We start from the raw sequence: 5,930 nt of genomic DNA on the forward strand, positions 1-5,930 counted from the left end.
GTTAAACTGCACCAGAAGGTGATGTGTACAATTCAAATTAAAAGAGACTCCATTGTCAGTTTGTTTCTATGTGACTGGAAGATAAAGTAGAAATAACTTAAAATTCATTTGTATTTTGAGAATTTTACAAGAGTTGCTAATTTAACTCCCAAGATAACGTCATATGAAATACATACTGGTTCTCTCTCTCTCTCTCTTGCCATCTCCCTTGCCCCATTTTAGTTTAAGTTTAGGAAAGTGAAACTTTAAAACTTTAATTATGTCAATAATTACTCAGAGCTTTGTCTGCCTGATTCCAAAGTCACTAGTTTATTTTTCTTTATTTAAGAAAATAAGGAGTTTCATAAATCAGATCCCTGCACTGGGAGCTCCTTCTTATAGACCGAATTGAGGAAAATAGCACAACCTGCTTTGAGAGAATAACTCCTCTTTAATATAACTGATCAATTCTTCTCTTTTGAAGACCAAAAAAAGGGATTAAATCAAGATTCAACAGAGAATTCTGATAACAATTTGCATCTTTTACCTGTCCAATCATTGGTAGTATGCTTTTATCTGTCATTATGGATGTAAAATATATCATTAAATTGTACTTATATAAAACATGAATTGTGACCTAAACTTCAACTAAACTTTGTCTCCCATCATCTCTTTAAACAGTATTTGGTGAATATAATCTGACTTGCTCCTTCATGGAAGCTCCTATAGATGGGTTGAATTTTCTGCTCTCTTATAGGAAATAAACAAATGTTTGATTCTCATTGTCTCAAGAAGTCTGACTTCAGGACATTAAATGTTCAGTCCAAGATGTGAATCAATAGTGTGAATCTTATTTAATGTAAAATCTTCCTCCCTTTTAAGATAAGAACTTGATTGACTTTGAAAGTCTACTCCATAAGACAAGAAGATTTAAGGGTCAGACTGTTGGGTTCAGTGACTTGCATTTATTTTCCTTTTTGCTCACTCCCTCCCCCAGATTAGCTAGCTAGTATATCTGTGCACCAGTGTCGATTAAGTGGGAAGTGGTACCAGCCACAGGAAAGGGAACAGGGAACCTTTTATTTGATTGGGTCCCATGATGACTTGGATACACTCACAGAATCTGGCAAACGTTTCTTTTGAAATCTCATTCTTAGTCTCCTCTCTCCTGCAGTTATCTCATTTTGAATGGAAACATCTCTGCATCTTTAATAAAAGTGGTTACGTACAACACTCCTTAGCCCTAGGCACCTGGTAGCCCCCTGCAGCTCCTTTTTGTTGAGATTTCCCACCTATCTAGGTAGCCTTATTGGACAGGACAGGACATAACTGCTCCCCAGATTACTCCCTCCTACATGGCATGTATCTGAGTCATGAAGAAAACATATCTTTTGTTTCACCACTCTGGAGTATCAGGGCAGTCCAGGGTGTTAAGACTCTCTTGGCCCTGCCCTACTAGAAGTCCACAGACAAGAATGATCCCAAATGCAGATGGAGCTGCTGAAGCTCTAGAGAATCCCGCTGCCCTTTAACTGAAGGGAGGAGTATCACTCCCTTCTCCTTCCTGGGAGATAGGATGTAAATAACAGTGTTCCTTTCTGCAAAATAGCCTCCCACAATCATTCAGCTTTTCTGATTTTTTTAAATGTTAGTTGAAAAAGAAAGCAATGCTTAAGAGTCATGAGATAAGTTTGGATGTGTTTTTGCTGTTGTTGTTAACTATGCATGTTGATTTGTCTATTTTGGACTCTCATAAATGATATTGGCACCTCAATTGAAACTCAGACCACGAGAGTTAAATTTAAGCATTCTATTACAGGTATTTGATAATTTTACCGTTTGTCAAGATATCATAGCTAGCCATAGAAAACGTGGAAAAAGCAGGGAGTAAACGTATCTGAAGCCTGTTTCATGCTAATGTGAAGGATAATATTAGATCTCAAACCTACATGTAAATATTAAAACAGGCACTATATAGGCCAGGCAAACAAATAACACTCTGGGTGTATTTAATAGGAAGAAATATAATACAGACAATTAGAAGCTTGCATGGTAGTTTGGAAGAGCGGGGGGATCCAAGTCCCAAGAAACACCTGGCATATTGTCTCAGCTGCTGGTAGAGCCAAAATGAACAATTTGCTCATCTGGAAGCATAGAGCAAAATCTCACATCTAATGTCTATAGATCTCCTAGTACTTGCCTACCTGGAGAATGCACTATAGAATAATGGCTTTCTTATTTTATTTTATTTTATTTTTTAATTTTTGAGATGGAGTCTTGCTCTGTCTCCCAGGCTGGAGTGCAAAGACATGATCTTGGCTCACTGCAACCTCTGCCTCCTGGGTTCAAGAGATTTTCCTGCCTCAACCTCCCAAGTAGGTGGGATTACAGGCACCCACCATCATGCCCAGCTAATTTTTGTATTTTCAGTAGAGACGAGGTTTCACCATGTTGACCAGGCTGGTCTCCAACTCCCAGTGTCCCCTGATCAACCCTCCTCGGCCTCCCAAAGTGTTAGGATTACAGGTGTAATTCTAACAGGTGAGTCATTGTACCAGCAGGAATGATGGCTCTCAACGCCTCTCATCAGCAAAGCCTAACTTACAGCACAACTAAAAGGGATTACCCTGTGTTCCCCAGGGAAGAGCGTAGGAGGGGGTGAAAATAGTGCTGAGTGAACAACAGACATTCCCACACAGAGATGAACATAACTTAAGTTGCTAAAACCTAGCAAAGATAAAGTGGAAAAAATTCTTAAGTTTGGCAGCAGGAGTGAAAAATTATAAATCATCTCAGCAACATGTGACCTCAAATAAACACATGAATTAACAAATACTCTGTAAAAATACTGCCATACTTTGATATGAAAGGACACTAAACACTGATTGAATTCGCCTGCAGCTCTGGGGGCTTCTGTGGCTTTCTTCTTTATCGGAGCCAGGCCTACACACCAGCAACCATGTCCAAGGGACCTGCAGTTGGTATTGATCTTGGCACCACCTACTTTTGTATGGGTGTTTTCCAGCACAGAAAAGTAGAGATAATTGCCAATGATCAGGGAAACTGAACCACTCCAAGCTATGTTGCCTTTTCGGACACTGAACGGTTGATCAGTGATGCTGCAAGAATCAAGTTGCAGTGAACCCCACCAACACAGCTTTTGATGCCAAACGTCTGATTGGATGCAGATTTGATGATGCTGTTGTCCAGTCTGATATGAAGCATTGGCCCTTCATGGTGGGGAATGATGCTGGCAGACCCAAGGTCCAAGTAGAATACAAGGGAGAGACCAAAGCTTCTATCCAGAGGAGGTATCCTCTGTGGTTCTGGCAAAAATGAAGGAAATTGCAGAAGCCTACCTTGGGAAGACTGTTACCAATGCTGTGGTCACAGTGCGAGCTTACTTTAATGAGTCTCAGCGTCAGACTACCAAACATGCTGTAACTATTGCTGGTCTCAATATACTTAGAATTATTAATGAGCCAACTGCTGCTGCTATTGTTTACGGGTTAAACAAAAAGGTTGGAGCAGAAAGAAACGTGCTGATCTTTGACCTGGTAGGTGGCACTTTCGAAGTGTCAGTCCTCACTATTGAGGATGGAATCTTTGAGATCAAGTCTACAGCCAGAGACATCCACTTGGGTGGAGAAGATTTTAACAACCGAATGGTCAACCATTTTATTGCTGAGTTCAAGCGCAAGCATAAGAAGGACACTAGTGAGAGCAAGAGAGCTGTAAGACGCTTCCGTACTGCTTTTGAACGTGCTAAGCATACTCTCTTCCAGCACCCAGGCCAGTATTGAGATCGATTCTCTCTATGAAGGAATCAACTTCTATACCTCCATTACCCATGCCCAATTTGAAGAATTGAATGCTGACCTGTTCCACGGCACCCTGGACCCAGTAGAGAAAGGCCTTCGAGATGCCAAACTAGACAAGTCACAGATTCATGGTATTGTCCTGGTTGGTGGTTCTACTCTTATCCCCAAGATTCAGAAGCTTCTCCAAGACTTCTTCAGTGGAAAAGAACTGAATAAGAGCATCAACCCTGATGAAGCTGTTGCATCTGGTATAGCTGTCCAGGCAGCCATTGTGTCTGGAGACAAGTCTGAAAATGTTCAAGATTTGCTGCTCTTTGATGTCACTCCTCTTTCCCTTGGTATTGAAACTACTGGTGGTATCATGACCATCCTCATCAAGCGTAATACCACCATTCCTTCCAAGCAGACACAGACCTTCATTACCTATTCAGCCTGGTGTACTTATTCAGGTTTATGAAGGTGAGTGTGCCATGACCAAGGATAACAACTTGCTTGGCAAGTTTGAACTCACAGGCATACCTCCTGCACCCCGAGGTGTTCCTCAGATTGAAGTCATTTTTGACATTGATGCCAATGGTATCCTCAATGTCTCTGCTGTGGACAAGAATACAGAAAAAGAGAATAAGATTACTGTTACTAATGACAAGGGTTGTTTGAGCAAGGAAGACATTGAACGTATGTTCCAGGAAGCTGAGAAGTACAAAGCTGAAGATGAGAAGCAGAGGGACAAGGTGTCATCCGAGAATTCACTTGAGTCCTATGCATTCAACATGAAAGCAACTGTCGAAGATGAGAAACTTCAAGGTAAGATTAACGATGAGGACAAACAGAAGATTCTGGACAAGTGTAACGAAATTATCAACTCAGTAGATAAGAATCAGACTGCTGAGAAGGAAGCATCTGAACATCAGCAGAAAGAGCTGGAGAAAGTTTGCAACCCCATCATCACCAAGCTGTACCAGAGTGCAGGAGGCACGCCAGGAGGAATGCCTGGGGGATTCCCTGGTAGTGGAGCTCCTCCCTCTCTTGGTGCTTCCTCAGGGCCCACCATTGAAGAGGTTGATTAAGCCAACCCAAGTATAGATGTAGCATTGTTCCACAAATGTAAAACATTTGAAAGAGCTAAATTTGCAGCAAATTCTGTGGCAGTTTTAAAAAGTTAAGCTGCTATAGTAAGTCACTGGACATTCTCAATACTTGAATATGGAACATGCACAGGGGAAGGAAATAACATTGCACTTTATAAACACTGTATTGTAAGTGGAATTAAATAAAACTATTTAAAATTGGCATCAAAAAAAGAAAGAACATAGAATTGAGTTAGTTCTAAGAAAGTCCATGTACGTGTGGATACATAGATACAATTATCTAAAGGATAATTGCTGTGGATGTCACTCTAGATAATTGTAGTGGATGTCAATCTATCGTCTTCAAAAACATATGAATTGAACTAACCAATTATCCTAGTACTTTTCAATTTTCCAGTAAAAGTGACCTTCCTTTAGAGAAAGCACATAATCAGATTTATGTTTTATGAATCTGAGATATGATGAAGAGCAGTGCATTGTAACAGGCTTAAACTCTTCTTCTTTTAATCTTTTTTGTTGAAAATATTTAATTTGTTGTTACTTATTCTGCTCAATATGTTGACTTAAATCTTTTTCTTTGTTTTTATTTATTTATTTTATTATTATTATATTTTAAGTTCTAGGGTACATGTGCATAACGTGCAGGTTAGTTACATATGTATACTTGTGCCATGTTGGTGTGCTGCACCCATCAACTCATCAGCACCCATCAACTCGTCATTTACATCAGGTATAACTCCCAGTGCAATCCCTCCCCCCTCCCCCCTCCCCATAATAGGCCCCGGTGTGTGATGTTCCCCTTCCCGAGTCCAAGTGATCTCATTGTTCAGTTCTCACCTATGAGTGAGAACATGCGGTGTTTGGTTTTGTTTTTATACTTTAAGTTCTGGGATACATTGTCTCAGCCCAAAATCTCGGCAAAGTCTCAGGATACAAAATCTATGTGCAAAAATCACAAGTATTCAGGTGCACCAATAATAGACAAACAGATAGCAAAATCATGAGCAAACTCCCATTCATGATTGCTACAAAGAGAATAAAA

The 5,930-nt window shown here is 40.2% G+C and overlaps 1 pseudogene across 1 annotated transcript; it reads left to right on the top strand.

The window, feature by feature from the left end:
• Positions 1–2,456: 2,456 nt before the first annotated feature.
• Positions 2,457–5,457, top strand: LOC101012676 (annotated as a pseudogene). The gene has a single exon (XR_160244.5). The product of XR_160244.5 is annotated as a heat shock cognate 71 kDa protein pseudogene (transcript).
• Positions 5,458–5,930: the final 473 nt, after the last annotated feature.

This window comes from Papio anubis, chromosome 4, assembly GCF_008728515.1.
Source record: "Papio anubis isolate 15944 chromosome 4, Panubis1.0, whole genome shotgun sequence".
Lineage (NCBI taxonomy): Eukaryota > Metazoa > Chordata > Mammalia > Primates > Cercopithecidae > Papio > Papio anubis.